Source organism: Maylandia zebra, linkage group LG8 (genome assembly GCF_041146795.1).
Source record: "Maylandia zebra isolate NMK-2024a linkage group LG8, Mzebra_GT3a, whole genome shotgun sequence".
Classification (NCBI taxonomy): Eukaryota; Metazoa; Chordata; class Actinopteri; order Cichliformes; family Cichlidae; genus Maylandia; species Maylandia zebra.
The window spans coordinates 26935657-26954028 of record NC_135174.1 but is presented as its reverse complement, the minus strand read 5'-3'; the positions used below and the strand labels follow the sequence as shown (position 1 = coordinate 26954028).

The window sequence follows — 18372 nt, the reverse complement described above, 5'->3', positions numbered from 1 at the left end:
ATATTTGCTGACAGTTAGCAAAAAATATCATTAATAACAGCTCGGTGCTTCGGTTAGTGGATAACAGGTTATATTGATGCCTCGGTGGCCTGTGTGTGAGCCACGATAACAAAGTAGTTAACGCTAACAATGTTTGTGTTCCCATCAGTTCTTATTGGAAGATTGAACTGGTCAGCCCTGTTGCTGTTCTCATGCTGTTAATGGTGCTGAGAAAATAGCATTAGGGACAAGAGCAGTCTTGAATTACAGTTTTTTCTCCTTCCCACGTCTGTTTTTATTTCTTCCTACACTCTCCCACTCCTTGCTCTCTCCAGCCCATGGTTACTAATGTGTCTTTTCTTTCTTTTCTTTCAACGAATGAGCAGTAAGTACGTCCACCCTTGAAGTAACTGTTATGACGAGCCGTAAGGTGTATTTTCTACTCATAACAGGCCCAGGAATACGTTTTGGAGGTGTGGTACTAGTGGGAGTATTTCAGAGGCGACAGTGCTGGCAATGTAAGGGGCTTTTTAGCATTTGGATAGCAGCAGGCTTGTGTGATGATGGAGAGTATTAGCATTTTACATTCCTGCTGTGTTTCCCTGTAATGACTGGTCTTGTGCTGCTCACCCCTCCAATCTCTATAGCTTTTTCTGGATGTTGGCTCCGGTGCAGATGGAGCGCTTTGCAGTGTCCTGGATCCTGTGTGATTAATGAAATGCAAATCTGTTGTAGAGTTGCTTTCGGCTTGTTACATGCTGAAACGCCTCCTTGTTTGTGTCATGCTGGCCACTAAGTAACGGTGCAATATGAGTGTGGGGATCATTCTTGGCTGTTTGGTCACATTTCACTGCCAGTAATTGATTTTTCCTGATGCTTGATAGCCCACAGCACCCTGCTAAAGTGTCCGGTGGCAAGTGATATTGCTGTTTATCTGATTCTAAGGGGCTTAATTGAGCAGTACAGTTGCATATATCACAAGCTCCGTTACACACTGTTTTGATTGTCAGTATACTCAAGTTTTTATAGTGCACTTGATTGTCAGGAATCTGTTTTAGAAGGCTGCTTTTATTTTCTAGAAGATTTTATTTCCTGTACAGTGTACATAATGATTTCAGTAAATATTTTGCATAAAATGTAGCGAACTCACAGGGAGTTTTGCATTACGTGCATCACTTAAAGGCAAACAAACTGTGACTTGAATTTCCTGCAAATATTTATTATAATTACAGTTTTTATTTTTCAAGCAGTGTGAGAAACCTCTTAATTTCTCCATTGCATTTGGAGGATCCATCACACACTCTTCTGTATCACCTGACTGCCCCTGGAAGTTTTGGTGGAGTATTTAGAAACCTGGACATGTTGTATGTGTGTGCATTAATATTTGCATGAAAAACAACTTGTTGCACCTGTAGCAATGAGTCTTATCAGCATACACTCCAGTGAGATGTCTCCACACGCTTGAACATTTAGTTTCTTTGTTACTAAGACCAAGGTATCTGTGTTTGTGTTTGACTGCACGGTGCTGCAGCTGTGCAAAAGACAGATGCCTCACACAATCACTCAGAGACAGACCTGGCTACAAAGTGCACCTCCTACCTTCACAATGGTACACGATTGCCCCTCCCTGCAATTTTAGGGTGTTTTCACACCTACAGTTCGATTACTCTGGCACGAATCAGTTAATGAGTTTGTAAACTGTGGTTTAGTTTCTTTTCACACAGGGAAAAATCCAAGTGAACCAAAATATGTCACAACGGAGAATGTCACTTACCCCCAGATGTGTCCCAGGTGGGAGAAACAAAAACAAACAGAGAATTTCAGTTCATTTCACAGCTAGTTGCTAGCCCGTGCATACCTTTGTACATCTATAGTAGCTTGCCACATTCCTGAATACAAACCATACACAGTGTACATCTGGTAGTTGGTTAAGATCAAGGTCACATTCATGCCATGAACAAACTTCTCTGCAGTTAATAGACCTTTTGAAGGAGGTGGTTTCGGTGCGGTTGTTTTGGTCCACATCCGAGTGCGATTACTGCATTCACATCTACACAAATGAACCCCACTGGGGGAAAAACAAACCAGAGTTCAGTTTAAACAGACTAAACACCACAGGTGGAAAAACACCCTTAGACTGACTTACAGTTTACGTCTTGATGCATTCTCAATCATCCAGGAAGGTAAATATCATGACCATTTCCTGGTCATGAGAATTTGCATAATTATGATTAAGGAACTGACCTCCCAGCCCATTCTTCCTTCAGTGGGCTGGTTTCAGTCATTATGCAAATGTACTGTTTATAAGATTGGGGAAACCTGCAGTCAGCTGAGACTGAAGAAGTCACTTGGATGAGTGACGAAACGTTTCTCCCACAAAACGCTACGTCCAGATGAACAGAATCAACTTTTGGAGACTTACAGTTTAGTTCAGCTCGTGCCAGTATGAACGAAAGAGACAGCCTTTTTGTCCAGAAGTTCTCTCTGGAGTTCTAGAGATCATTAGTGGTTTCTGCTGTCTTTATTTCTGGACTTGGAGTTTCTGACCCAGTCCTCTTTCAGCTGTTGTGTAACTGCTGACTTTCCCTCACTCCCTACATGGCTACTGTATGAATTTCCAAGTCCACTAACACTTGGGTCTGTCGTTGCTTGCTATCTCCCACAGGAACCGACGCTTGCCTTTGAAAGACAGACAAAGTGAAAAACACTGAAACACTGGGTCTAATTCCTATGAGACAAACCTATGTCTATTTATTTATTTGTTTTGTGCACACAGGTCTTTAGAATTCCAAAAATTGTACTTTTACAGTTGATTTCCTTGATCTTTACTCTAAGGAATCCACAGAGTAAAGGAGTCTGAGTATGAAGCCTACTCCAGGGTAGCTGGATGGGACGGAAGCTAAATCCATCTATTTATAAACAGTTTCATGGTCTAAAAAGAAATTCCCCCCCCACGCACACAATAACTTGAAAGCATCTTTAAAACAGGGTTTAGAATGCAGTCCATTAACATTTGTCTAGGAAAGTCATTTGATTATTTAAGTTACAAGCCAACTGGAAGTCAGGTGTGTTACAGAGGGGGAGCTTGGATCTCTGCATGGCCGACAGTGAAGGATGATAATGAGCATGCTCTAGTCTAAGTATGTTAAATTAGCTCTGAGACAGACTCAGAGATGAGCATTAAAAGTGATGTATTGTTTGGATTAAGCAGCTTGCCTTAGTGTATGTTGTCTTGGTGATTTTCATTTCCTTTCATCATTTAATAAGCAGAAGAAGTCACAGATGCAAACAGGTGCAAAGTATTTAAAATAGTCAGTCACGGTTTCCCAGAGCAGAAGAAGATGTCTTAAAACTGCATTACACTGCGAAAATAATAGGAAAGCAAATTCTGGAGTCAAGGACATCCAGTGTTGATCCTCTGCTTGTCACAACAAGGAGTTTATTTTTACAACCCCATCGATCAATGAGTGCCGTTGTTCCCAAGATCACCCTCAAAGATCGTCACTGGCCGGTGGAGACAGTCGACATAATCTTTTAATTTGATTGTCCTTAACATTATTTGTCTAAATTAGGACAGCGGTCAAACACGAGAGAGCTGTTGCTTTCCTGCAGGCTCGCCGCTTTTCAAAACTCTCATCCGCATCTGCCTCAGGAGTGCTGACGCTGCTGGAGGGCGAAAGCTGGCTTGGTGTTGGCTGGTGCAGTCTGCAGAGAGAGAAAGAGACATAGAGGGAAAGAGAGAGAGAGGATGAGGTGGGCTGGTGCTGATTTCTGCCTGTCATTTTCACCTGTCTCACCTCAGAGGAAACCAAGTGAAGTCTCTAGATTTTCCAGAAGGAATAACACCATGATGTCAGAGGTACGTCACTTGCAAACATCTCCAAACTTTTTGAGGTATTAATACATTTAAGCTGCTTTAGCTCCAAGTTTGTCTTCTTAGAGGACTGGATTAGCCGGTATTGTTACTCAGAACCAGACATGATCCTTGTGCTTGGTGGAGGAGGATGCATGTTGACTGTGCTGACGTTTCATAGAGCTGTGGAGCTTTATCTACATAAACGATGAGTCTGCTTCGAGGGCTAAACTAGATGTCAAAGCATAAAATACCTCTGTGTTTAATGAAATTACAACAGGAGTGCTAGTTTTACAAGTTTTCTTCCCTTTTCATCTTTCCTGGCTGCTTTTCACTAGTTTTGCATTTGGCTAGGGTCAGTGTCTCTACTGGTTGCGTGAAGTGATACCTGGACCCTGCTAAGGTTGCACAGGTAGTCCAACTTCTCCAGGATGCCATTGCCAGAAGGTTTGCTGTGTCTTCCTTTGTCCAAGGAGGAACAGGATGAGCACTGTCATAACTACAGAAGTGATGGGAATGTCTCTGTCCAAACAATCAGAAACATGACTTCATGAGGGTGGTTTGAGGACCCAACATCCTCTGCTGGGCCATGTGCTCACTGCCTGACACTGTGGAGCCTAACTGGCATTTGCCATAAAATACCAGAATTGGCAGGCCCACTACTGGTTTGGTGCTTTTCACAGATGAGAGCAGGTTCACCCTGAGGACATGTGACAGACTTGAAAGGGTCTGGAGAAGCCGTGGAGAACATTATTCTGCCTGTAACATTGTTTGGCATGACTGGTTTGGTGGTGGGTGAGTGACACAGACACAGTCCTCTACAGACAAGGCAATGACACCCTGACTGCCATTAGGTATTGCGATTAAATCCTTGGACCCAGTGTTGGACCTTATGCTGGTGCAGTGGGCTCTGGGTTTGTCTTGGTGAACCACACTGCCCGTCTCATGTGGTGAGACTATGCAAGACGTTCCTGCAGGATGAAGAAATTGATGCCACTGAGTGATGTCCTGGTCCAGACCTGCGTTCCCCCAGAACACGATCTGTCGTCTCATTAGGAGCATGTCCCAATTCAGCCCTTTGTGACTTGATACCCAGTCCAGTATAGACATCCAGCAGTGTTTATTTTTCTAAACAGTGTACTTTTGATATGTAGACACTACTAATATTTCACACTCCATCTCAGCTTAGAAACTTTTAAACTCACTTTGATGAGTTAAACTTTCATTTGAGCGTCTTTTGTGCTTACGAGCTGTCCAGAGGCCATCTGAGAAGACCGGAGAAGGACAAAGTCTTAGTTGAGAATGCCACAGTGTAAATCTGAAATGTTGTGGGTCAGTCGCACTGGCATTAAACATCACAGAGAGACAAACAGGTCAGACACAACTGCAAACATTATTCGCTTTTGAGTCTGAATCAAATATCATGCAGTGTATGTTACGACTTTGATGTATTGACTGTCTGATGACGACCCGGCAGGATCAATGCTGTCGCTGTTAGTCGGGATAAAATTGATTCTCATGACCCAGAGCTGACTTAAATGACGTCGGGGATTGTGCATGATCATTTATTGTTAATTTAGCCCACCAAAAGTGTTCTCGTATTATATTTCCTTATTGTTGTAAAGTTAATCAATTTATCTAAAATATTTGTAAGAAAATAAAGTGAATGTCACAATAAATGTCCACCCAGTGCAGCATGTTATTATATACTGTGTGTAAATTTAAGAACATCTGTTTGACCAGTTCCTGTTTTATTTTGTAATTCTTTGCATGTTGTTACACTGTTGTCATATATAATATTGTGCTGTGGACTCAACTCAGGAAGAGTTTTTGTACACATAACTAATTAACCATCATATGCAAATTTCTAAGTAAAGATTTAAAAGGTTTAAAGACCCACAAACATGATATCATCAAATGAGTCTCTGCAGATGGAAACGTGTTTTTTCTTGTACCTGTTACATGTGGAGGTGGCGAGTCTGGTTCCTGCTATACATGGAAAGCTCTCTGTGACATCTCACTTTGTGCTGATGGGAACGCTTTTTATGGCCCAGTGATATAATATTCAACAATAACTCGATCTGCTTGTTAAAAAGCAGATTTTGCTCGTGGATTAGGTGTCTGATATTATTAAAGGAATGCACTTAAATGTTTGTATAGAAAGAGTCATGTTTGTGTGGGGAGGAAAAAAAGTGAAAAATGCTTTTTCTCTTAAATATTTCAGGGGAATGAGAGCGTACTTTTACCTGCTTTTATATCTCTGATGTGTTCAGCTCACATGAGAGGACTGATTTAAGAGCTCACGTGTCATTCAACTTCCTTCATGTCACATAAATTATTGAACATCTGTTATATAGTGTCAGCATCCAATAAGTCTTCTCCAGCAGCATCTGTTTTGTGGTCACTGAATTATTTAAAAGCTGCTGCAAAATAAAAGAAAATGCTGGTATTGCTGTATGTTCCAAATATACAAGCTGTTAGATAACACGACCCAGATTAGCTAAATATTAAGTATAAATGTGAATTTTTCAGCTTGTTATGAAGTAACTGTGGAGAAAATTAGATGAGTTGTACTGTCCTCATAGACTGTATATAAAAGTTGGAGGACAGTGCATTCTTTTTAATAGCCAGCAGGGGGTGTAACTATTTTCTTGATGGGTTTATGGACTCAATTGCTATTTACACATCGTACTGAATAAAGCATGTTTATCTGTCCTTAATAGTCAGAAAGAAAGATAAACCAGTCAGTGTTCATATTTTAATCACCTATTGTTATCCAGTGAATGTGGAGTAACGGGGTATGCACAAAGGAAGAGATGTAGGGACCATAGATGTGGAAAATTAATGACATTTGGCAACTTTTAGCAACTAGAAGCAAAAGTGACCGTTTGTGCCACAAAATTAGGCCTGTCTCAAGGACTAACTTTTCTCAAATTTGAAGTAAAACATGAAGGATGCTGCTGGGTGGCATAATAGAACAAAACTAAACAACTAAAAGTAAAGGATCCAGCTAGTGAAGAGACAAATACTTAACTGAAAATTAGCTTTTATACACCCACCTTTACCTGACATATTTTATCTTAATAACCAAAGGCAGATGCACCAGATTTATATAACAAAACAAATGTCAGTTACTTACATAACTTTTCAGTATATTTATAACTTCCACTCTTCTTCATAGTTTTCCTTATAACTGCTTTGCTCCTTTGCTCATACCGAGGCTGCTGGTTTGTAGCTGGCTCTAAACCCTGCTATAGCCTTAGCAACTTAGCTTTTTTTAGCTTTTTATGAATCTCTCTGTTCAGCTGGGTGAGGGAGATGTCTAATTAGACTTATTGTTACAGTTGCCAGGAAAAGGTGTATTTCATTGAGGGGTTGTGCAAGTTGCTGGCAGTCACTGGTGTCATATTGGTTGCAAAGACGTAGACAATGCTGCACTTTGGAGCTTCACCACAGCTTGGAGGGTAAAGTGAGTGTTTGCAGACAGGTTGGCGTCTTCCATACAAACTATGGATGATGACAGCAATATGCTAGCAACCAAAGCAATTGCAGGGAGGATTTTGATGGAGCACCATGTGGTGTCAGCCAACAACTCCTAGCAACCGAGTCACTGAACGGTCTCTAGGCCTGTGTAACTGAAGCCTCACCTGTTCACCTGATACTTTTCCTTTCATAAAGGTGGGTTAAAATTTGGTGGATGTATTTAAAGGAGGTTAAATATAAGTCAGTGCTCTCCTGCTGGTTTTTATATAGGATGCCTGAAGTGGGAATTAAAACTCCCTGTTGTCGCTCCTAATGTCTGCTCCTATGAGCAGAGCTGCACTTAGGCGCAGTCCTGTCTGTCTCACCTAAGGATAAGAAAAAAAGACTGTGCACAAGGACATACTGAAACGTGAATCCAACACCGACGTGTCTTAAACCTGCATTTGTCCCTCAGACGTGACCTCGGTAAACAGTTTACATATGTTAATGGGCTAAGTCACTAGTTTCAGCTCATACTGAGTAAAACATTACATTAATTTTAGTCTTAATATGCTATTCTTAATTATTTGCACCTGCTTGGTAATTTTTTTTTTCTTATTTGTATTTAAGGTGTTTAGGGTAAGGAACTGTTATTGTGCTGCTAGAACCATCATTTCCCTAAGGGGACCTCCCCAAGGGCTTAATAAAGTTCTATTCTATTCTATTCCATTCTCTGCTATTCTTTATTAGAGTCACAAATGAGAATTATCCAAGATATGCTAATTCAGTGGTTCTTAACCTGGGTTCGATCGAACCCTAGGGGTTCGGTGAGTCGGTCTCAGGGGCTCGGCAGAGCCTTCGCCATGGCTCATTTTGTGCACCAGTAAAAAAATCACATTTTATTTTTCACTAAAGAGGGGTTCAGTGAATGCGCATATGAAGCTGGTGGGGTTCGGTACCTCCAACAAGGTTAAGAACCACTGTGCTAATTGGTTTAAAAGCTTTTAGACAACCATCATGCCAAAATACGAAGATCTCAGCAGAAGACTTCATAACAGGATGTCTTTACCTGTGAGTGACATTCCAGCAGCTAGGTCCATCTTTTATATACAGTCTGTGGCGCCACTATATAATTACAGGTTAGCAGCAGAATAGTTTTATGTGAATAAAAGATGACAACGTTTGTTTTGAACAAAGGATTTTTAGAAATCTGGTCTCAAACTGAGGATTTTTAACATTTTAGGCAAATGCATTAACCACTACAGACACATCCAGAAAAATGTACCACAGAAGCTGCTTTATATGTATAAAATGTATCTTTTCTCATTAGAATATATAAAACGCTTGTAGTCTCAAAATCCAAGGTGTTATACATGAGCTATTTCCATCTTTTTGTGAATAATCTCACTTTGATTTATCTTTAAAATGTTTTATGTGTCTAATGTTGTGACGTCAGTGGATCTTTTCCATTTACCACCATATTGTTTCAGAGGAGAGGTTCACACCTGCTCGTGATGTCACTACCCTGCAGAGGATACCGCATGCCCTTGCATCTTTTCAACCTCTTACATCTGCCACTTTTATTTTGAACCGCTTCCTACGTGGAGGTGGGGGTGGTTGTAGCAGTGCCTTTAAACACTTCACGCCCCCGCCGTCTTGCACGTTCCTCCTCGCAGCACCTCCCAAGCTCCATAAAAACACTCCACACTGACTCAGCATGTGTGTGACAGGCAGAGGGGCGGGAAAGGGGCAGGACTGTGGGTGTTTATGAGTGTGCTAATTGGCTGAGTGTGAGCATGTAGCTGGTTGTGCTGGTTGGACAGGTCTGCACTAACTGCTCAGCTGGAGAGAAGGAAGGAAGGAAGGAGGTGAAGAGGAGAGAGGAGAAAGGATGAGACGAGATAAACCATGTGGGAGGTGTAAATCCTGTATGGATGAAATGGCTGTGAGAGGAGGAGAGGTGAGTGTGAGATTGAGATGGAGGGGGGAGGAGGACAGTGGAGAGGAGAGGAGTCTCTGTAGTACAAATGTAGCTGTGAGTGTCTCAGGTTTCTGCTGACAGCGCAGGGTGATAAAGAGCCACTACTGAGGCAGCTGGCAGCCCTGCACAATGATGCCGATAATACAGATGTGCATGTCATGCTGTAAGACTTGCAGACAGATGACTAATGCACGGGAAAAAGTGGCGCTCTACACTATATTGTGTGTGTTTGTGTGGGTGGATGAGAGGGTAAGTGTGAAACCATGAATGACATTACATGTGTGAGAAGAGGGACTGCATATTTTTGTATAATCAGTTTGTGTGGGCATGTCAATGCGTGCAGCCCCTCCTGGACTCGTGTATACCATTACTGAGCTGCTGTACTCTAAAGCATGGCGACCGTTCAGGGTAAGTAGTTACTTATAAATCATATATTCACGATATAATCATTTTCTAGCTGTAAAATTTTGAATGTGGTCAAGTGCACTTATCATTACACTGTTGTCAGTTTTTTAAAAGTTAATTAATACAAAATAAATTTAAATGTTGTCGAACATGGATAGAAGACCTAAATACTTAAAGAAGTTGTGACATTTTTAGACTGTTAAAGAGCCCTTCTCTGCTGTGCTTTGCTTTAACTTGCATCATAATGGATAAATATTTTTTAGTGTTGCAAATTAATATTATTAATATTGGAGAAACCCAAAGGTATCGCCTCTCTCTGCTGCTCAAATCAGCATTATTAGCCATTTTTCACACACGCACCATATCTCTGCAACTTTCTTTCCACCGAGGGATGTGGATATCCAGTGCATTAGCTGCTTTTTAGTCTGGCAGCTCCCAAGTGCAAGAGCTGCATTACACGTGCAGCTGTAAAGTGTGAGGTTGTAATTTCCCAGTTCCCAGATGGAGATTTCAGTGGGAACGCCCCCTCAAATCAGACTTTCCACACCAACCCAGACTTCATAATTCAAGATGGCAGCAGCACTTGTAAACATGAGCAAAACTGCAGAACTGTTGTGCATTTGTGACTCACAAAACAGGCCGGGCTCTATGAATGAAGGCGCTGCAGTGGTATTTTTAATGTAAAAAACCAAACAGGCGGGTTGTGTTGCAGCCAGTTGGGGCTGAGAAGAGAAATACTACTACTAGAACATAGCAGTCATCCATTATCTGACTTCAAACTTAAAAGGAATGCAGCGATGTCGAATTGCACCAAAGTGAGAATACGCTGCATTTACTGCCAGTGCGAGAAAAGCGAGATAGTCATGAAAAAGGGACTTTTCTCCATATTCATGTCAGAATGAAAACAGAGCTTTATAAAAAAATTAAAAAAAGGCAAAAATTATATTTTAAATAAGTTTAAAGTGAGTGACCTACAGGTCTCAAACTTCTGAGTTCTTCTGAGTGAGTGTTTTTTTTATTATTTTATGCACACTTAGATCGAACAGATAAAAACTCATGTTCAGGGACAAACGTCTCTTACCCAGTACGCTTTCACACCTCCTTGAAAGTTAAAAGTCTCTCACAGTTTCATTCAGTTTGAACTGTTTACTTTTGGAAACAAGCTCCATCTACCCCAGTGTGTCTCCATAGCCTAGTGGTTAACATGTTTGCTTGGTAAATGAAAGGTCACTGATTTGATTTCAGCCAGAGACAAAAGTCAAACATGCAGAGGGATCTGCTGTGGAGAGCTAAAAAAAGTGATCGTCGTCTGATGGCGAAAAGCCCGACTCCAAATAAATGCTAATGTTGCCCCAGATGTGTGCACATTGTCCACTGTTCCTTCCTGTAGACATGAGACCTTTTTATTGTCTGGAGGTTTGCAGTCAAAGTTTGCTTTCATCTTAACCTCTCACTATGGATGTGCAGTCCTCCCAAGTCCGTTGGTTGGCATGGGTAGTTTTGGTTTATCTAGAAAATGGTTTAAATCTCTTTGATATGAAAAAATGCTTTTGACCGAGCTGCTGCCCTCTCTAAAGTCTGGTACATTTAACCATTAGATGGAAAATGACTCCTCAGCAGGGCAGAGCGTGCAAGGTTGAACGCTGGCAAAATTGGCTTTGGATTAGCTTTGATGTGGGAGTTGTTTTGTGAGATTTCAAAGAAGTTGGTGGCTCGAAAATGCATCTGAAAACACATTTCATAAAAACCACAGTGAGCTCAGAGATGGGCCCGACAGACATGACTGACTGAGGAGCAGCTTCAAACTGATGGGTCTGCGATCCCCACAGGCATGAAATTCTATTAATACCCATAATGCTGTTTGGATCAATACATGAGTACTACACTTTTAAACCACGCTGGCTTTGCAGATGCTAATACGGCTCTGATAGTCTCTAGGCAAAATATCTTGTCATAAATAGTCATGAATGTGGTAGATGGATCCATTTACTCTCTAATGTCTCTGGGAGGTTGTCTTGTAAAATTGCTCTAAAACATTTGCATGGATTAGTGTGAGCTTTGCAGGTGTTTTTTCTGTTTCAAGTTGATTTTTAATCACTTCTGCAAGCCCATAAAGTTTCATTTACCGTTATTACTTTTGATACCAATGAGCAAATCAAGGTGAGATAATCAAAAAGTTCAGAAACTGGTGACAGCACACAGTGGTTGTGTTAACCAAACATATGATGTTGCATGCGGTAACTGTTAGTGGAATAGTGATCTTGTTTAATCTATGCATGCAATCCATAGATTGCTTGCATAGATTGAATGCTGTTGTAGTGTAGCGTTGAGTTTGAATCCATGATCTGTCTGCTGGTTCTTTCTGAGTACTCCTGCTTCCTCCCACAGTCTAAAAGCTGAGGGTCGTTAGGTTAATTGGTGATTCTCTCTGTGTTAGCCATCCTCTTGCCCTATGACAAATGGGTTAGGCTCCAGCACCACTGCGATGTAAGAAGATGGATGGGTGTTGTCAGCTTACTCTAGCAAACTTAGTTAGAAAGCTGAGTCCACACACTGTGCTGGTGCTCATTAATTCTAAAGAACAGATTCATCAAAGTATCAGACTTTTACTCATTAAAGCGGCAATATTTTTTTGTCAGAGAATTCTTTGAAAATGCTTCAAAGCGCCACTAACACGTTAGCAAAGTCCAGTTCAATTACTGAAATTGGCAGAGATGAGGCCTAGCTGACATGTTGGTAATTTAAGCTAAACGGGTTCATAGAAATAAACATCCATAGAAAACAAAACCAGGCTATAAAAATGTTTATTTTGCAGTGCGCTTGGGCATTTTGACAGTCACTGGGGGAGTCTGTGGGCACTGACTCAGGTGGCCACAAGAACAACTGCAGTTTTTCTACACTTGTGCATTTTCCCTTCATTTCTCTTACCTGAGAGGTTGCAGCAAATATGCAGCTATATGAGACATGAGCAGGTGAAAGCGGCACTCCATTTCTGTCACTGTTGCATAACGCAACATCGTACTTTCCTGCGATTCGAGGAAAGAACAGTTTGTTGTCTCGTTACTTGTTTAGTGTTTTGGTCTAAGTGTGGTTCTTCATTCACTGAGTCAAGGTAGTGAGTGGAGGAGTTGTAGCAGCAGCAAGGTCACAGCCAACGTGGTGCTGATTGAATGTCTCCCCCTTCTTTTCTTTACCAATAAGCCTCTCTGCATCTCCTCATACGCACTGCTGCTGCCTCTGCATGAGTCAGAGGACCAATCAGCTTTTGTCTGAAAATGCCTTTGAAGGCACCGTGAGAAGGAAAGGAAGCGATCCGGCCTTGTATCGAGTGCAAACAACAAAGTCGTGCTTCGAAGAAAGCTCTGGCACAGCTTTCTTTCATTTTGGTTCATCCTCTTCAGTCGCTGCTTGGTTAATTATGATTCAGCAGAGTTCACAGGGTTTAAGCGACACGTTTGTGGTGTGACGGTGAGCTTTCAGCCATTTCTTGGGAATTTATAAGAGTAGGCAGTTCTGCCAGATACAGTACATGATGTAACATAATAGTACATGCGGATAAATCGATAGTCCATGAGTGAGAGAATGATAAGGGTGCTTCGCGTTGCAGTGTGAATGCCTCTGAATATCCCTCACCATCCATTAACTTAACACAAACCTCCAAATCTCCCCTCGGGTTTTTAATGTGCACAACCTGTCATGTTGCTGAAATCATAGCTGCTAGTGCACAGCGCCGGCAACAAGCAAGCTGAGAGCTAATATTAGCACCAGCTCCCCCATCATGTGCAGGGAGCTAATATTAGAGCTGCACTCTTTGGCTTGGGTTTAATTACCTGTGTGATTTGACTCATGAAAGCCTGGTCCAAGGACCCAGAGGAGTTTATCCGTGTGTGTGTGTGTCCCTTGTGTCAGCATTATAACCCACAGGAACAACAAGAAGATGAGTCATCTTGATTGAGCGGCTGTGGCTTTCTGTTTATTGAGGTTTGATCAAAGGTGCGCCATCCTTCAGGTTCCCCATCGAGTCTGTCGCTATTTTTAAAAGCAAAGAATATAAACAGCCTTCGCCAAACAAGTATTGAAAAAAAAAAAAGAGTATGACAGTGAATAAAAGCTGTTGACATCAAAAATACACTCAAAGATTTTCAGTAGAGATGGATAGATATGTCTGTGATTTGCTGAATTCTTTGCATTCTTTTTGCTGCCATTGTTGTTTTCAGTATTTACTGGTAGTTATTTTGTGACCTACCTGTTACTCTACCTGTGAAAAGCAATTCAAAGTATGCTAATATTTTTATTTATTTGTATTTTAAGCACAGTCCAATCAAGCAGCAACCACTAATGAAGGCTTAAGGTCAAGGTCAAGTTTATTTTTTATAGCACATTTCCAACAGCTCATCCTGCACATATAGTCACAGGTTTAATCAGGGGCCTTATCACACGTACAGCTTTTAAACTGTAAATATTGTTTATGAACTTAACCAGCTGTTTCTGAAAAGGTATAGCTGAAGCATCGACATCATAAACTTTAAATGTAATGTGCTGTCTTTGGCCACTTTGTTCCATACAACTGCTTTTTAACAAAAAGCAGCAACTCAGTGTGTTTGAGCAAGTAGACGTGACTGATATGATCTGACGTTCAAACTGAGCATCAGAATGGGGAATAAAGGTGATTTAAGTGACTTTGAACGTAGCATGGCTATTAGTGCCAGCTCGGCTGGTCTGAGTATTTCTCAGTATCAGTCTGAGGAGAATTTGAGCTGATAGGAAGGGAGGACTATCTCACTAAACGCTCGCTACAGTCAGAAGAGCATCTATGAATGTACAACACATCCAGCCTTGAAGCAGATGGACGGCAGCAGAAGACCATGCTGGCACATTAACAGTGGCATGAAACAGCATCAAAACACGGCGCCATCCTGCCTCGTCTCAAAGGTTCAGGCTGCTGGTGGTGGTTGAGCCCATCGGTACAAATTCAGCATCACAACACCGCTGAGTATAGTTACTGACCATGCAAGATAATATGCTAGGTCACAAACTGTTTTGAGGTTGTTAGTAAAAAAAAAAGTAATCTATTACACATTATTGTTACCTTTCTTAAAAGTAATTTTATCAACAAAAGTCCTTATTATGAACACAAAGCAAAAATGGAAAATCAGTCTATTAACCCTTTAAAGTCGGTCGGAGTGGGCACGCTCCGTTTTGCGTAACTATTTTTAAATGCAGGTAGCACTGCAACCACATAAGCTAGCGCAATAAATTGTTTTGCATATACAACCGGAGGAGTTGTACTTAAATCTTATGCCATCAGCTTGTCCTAGGTCACAGTTTCCTTCCACATATAGCTTTGCAAAAACTGCATGAAAAGCACTTGCAGCAACAAAAATATAATATTCCAGAAACACGCTTTGCCGATCCAATCAGCTGTTCGTAACACTTTCTATCGCATGTCCGCCATGTCCTGCCCGAAACCGGAAGTGACGTCATTTTGCGGAAATGTAGTTTTTTACCATCAGGGCCTTATGAGCCTATACTTGTGTTTTTAAAAGTTATGTTTGACTTTATGACTTTCTGTGTTGTTTCTGGGATGCTTAGGACTCATATTGCACTGCTGGAAATAGTTTATTTTGATGCAGTACAATATGAGTTCTTTTTGCAAATTTGCATTATAATATTTATTTTCGTTTTTCCTGCAGTGTATAGAAATTGGTGTATTTCAAAAATAAAACTATGAAGACACTCAAAATAAATTTTCTGTGGTGGGAAACTATTTTGTGCAACTTTTTTGTATTTACAGTTTTGAGGGATAAGCCTCTTAAATTTCACTAACTAGAAATATATGTTAAAAAAACAAAAATGATTTTAAATTTTTTTGTAGTTTATTGCACTTTTTTGCAATTTATGTAATTACTATGCACTTAATGCAGACATATTATTAAAATTTGGGCTATAATGGTTGTATTGATGTATATCAACTTGAAATGCTCCCAAAAATGGCTCTACAGCATGTAAAAATATAATATAAGCTCTGGCGGACTTGGCTCTATGGTAGGTCTTAAAGGGTTAAGACTTTAAAGTGGTGATTGTACTTTGGAAACATGTACAGGAAGAAAGGAGGCGGTGCTGCAAGCCTGACTGTTCATCACTGTCTTTATCAGCTGCTGAAGTTCAGGCTCTGGCTGCCGGGCTGGGGTCAGCACACGCTCAGCTTTATCATCACTCTGGGGTCTTGGCTAGCTTAGCGTTAGCATGCCCCCTGGGCAGGTGCTTACAAAGAGCCAAAGTTGTCTCACTCCACCATTTTCCTCCTCCTGACATACAAACTGAAATCAGCTGATTGTGGCGCAGGTGTGCTGGAAGAAAAAGGCGTGTTTGTCTGACATTGTTATTTATTTGTATCATAACTAAAGAACAAGTAACTACATAATAGTAGTCATGCACTGCATTACTTACACCCAACGTTACACTGTTACACCCAACACTGGTTACAAAGATTTAATCAACTAATTAATGTTCTCAGATGACCTCCACAGTCACCAGATCTCAATGCAGTAGAGCGCCTTTGGGAGGTGGAACAGGTGATTTGCTTGTTGTACAGCTGACAAATCTGCAGCAGCTGTTTAGCCGTATATTTACAAAGAATTAGGGCGAAAGGTGGCCACACCTGTAACCTGCAAGGTTTGCAAACTGTCCACTGTGTCCAGTCACTGTTTCATAGAACAGTGTACACCCTCGGTTTTTTAAAACCTAGCTATCTGCTTCACATGAATAGTGATACTACCATATTAAAACTGATATAGTTAGCTAAAAGTGAATCAGCCAAGTGACATATCTACTAAAGATAAACCGTAAAATGGGATGAATAATGCTTGGCTAAATTTTTTAGAAAATCAGAATGTAGCTAAAAATGACTTTTTCATTTGGATAAGTGGAAATAGCTTGATAGTCATAATAATAATAATAGCTTGAGATATTTAGCCAAAAAGTAGAAAATGGCAAACATCAGGGACATGTTTGGACAGACTCACTCCGATCGCACATTCAGGCGTCCTGCAAGAACTCTCATCGCTTGGTCTAATATTTTTGGCTTTATCATAGTGCAATGTGTGACACTGACATGACTACAGCTAATGCTAAAAATGTAACAATAAGAAACGTTTGTCAAAATGTTTTATTTCAGTCCACATTTTGAATCTCAAATATGTTTTAAGGTGTAAAAGTGATTCCCTATTCATGCAAATAATAAAAATTAATTATTTAAAACAGGCTTGCTCCACATTTGCATTCTTCTGAATTTCAAAATGTAGTAGTGGTAAATAGATTAAAAATCATTTTAAACAGTGTGTTCCTAGTACACAATCTAAAAGTAAAACATGTCTCTATTGACCAAAACCAAATCAGATTTCTCTGTTTTGCTTTTTAGCCAAACTGTCAGTGACGATGACTCAGTCAGTTAAAATTGCTGTGCATGCTGCATGTCCAGACACGCCTGCAAAATGCACACCTGAGCTTGTATTTGGGCTTAAAATGTTTTAACATTGTGGGTAGAAAAAAATTCGATTAATATCAATCTAAATTTAGCCAGTACTAAATGCAGTAGCTTGAGATTTTGCTGGGACACAGCTGATTCCCAACCTAAATGCATTCCAGTAACAGACAAAGCAATGGTTAAGTCTGAATTGCTGAAATAGCTACTGGATAAAAAAGTTTGGCTATAAAAGTAATTAATAAAACTAAATTGTGGAACAAATCTCATGTGACTGTTGAAGAGGTCAGAAACCTTTAGATGTAAAAGCTTAAAAATAAAAATGATGTAGTTTATCGAATAGTTTCTGATGCAAATAATCTGCAAATAAACAACACAGTACTTTGCCCCAAGCACTCGTCCTACAAACCTCTTAGCTATGAAGCAAAAACCCCACATAGTGCATCCACACGTACTCTCTGGGTGCAATCAGTTGGCCAGTGAAACTTACCCCTCAGTGATGCTGCCAGCTTTTCCATTTTTAGCTTGTGGTTGATGGATGGTTTCTTGTCAAGCTAGATGAGTTTTTATCAAAAGTTTAACCAATCGATGCATGAAATCTGTTTTTTTTACATGCTAATCTAGAAGTTGAAATGATAGGAAACATGCAAAGCAAATAAGACTGAGTGTGGCAGGAGCTGGTAAATGGATTGTTCCTCTTGTAACTTCTGGCACAGCAGTGGCGCTCCCACCAGACTTCATGCCAAATTGTCCAGAATTACTGGCAAGCTGGACAGCTGAAAGGAACCGGAGCACTCGAGAACAGCACTGCTGCATCCAGGATTTAACATTACAGTCTGGATACAGGAAGATCTGTAATAACTAAACCACTGTTTACTGTGTAGTATTTATTTCTTCTTATCTCAACATTAAAATTGGGAAGTCACATTTTTTTCACACATCTTTTTTATTGTTGTTTTTTATTACATTTGAGCTGATATGCGTAGCTTACAAGTTGTTAAAGATTTTGATGCTGGCATCCAGACACGGTTGGTTAAGCTTAGGTTAAAGCTGCTTTTTGGGACTCATGATGAATGATGCGGTGTTTGTAATTAGGTTCAGCTGTAATGTTCCTATATGATTGTGACACTGTGATTGTGGAAGGTTTTATTAAAGTAAATCTCCACTAGCTATCTGTATGACTAGATGCCAGCAGGAGTTGGTGGGTGG

The 18372-nt window shown here is 40.5% G+C and overlaps 1 protein-coding gene across 2 annotated transcripts in view; it reads left to right on the top strand.

The window, feature by feature from the left end:
* The window catches only part of LOC101486561 (PH and SEC7 domain-containing protein 1), a 99895-nt gene that overhangs the window by 4617 nt on the left and 76906 nt on the right, over positions 1–18372 (top strand). Inside the window, exon 1 of one of the 2 annotated variants that reach the window (XM_004565890.4) lies at positions 9131–9254. The exons of the other annotated variant lie outside the window; for it this stretch is intronic. The gene's annotated coding sequence lies outside the window, so the exon portion shown is untranslated. Of the gene's footprint in view, positions 1–9130; positions 9255–18372 lie in introns of those variants that run through there. 2 annotated transcript variants of the gene reach the window in all.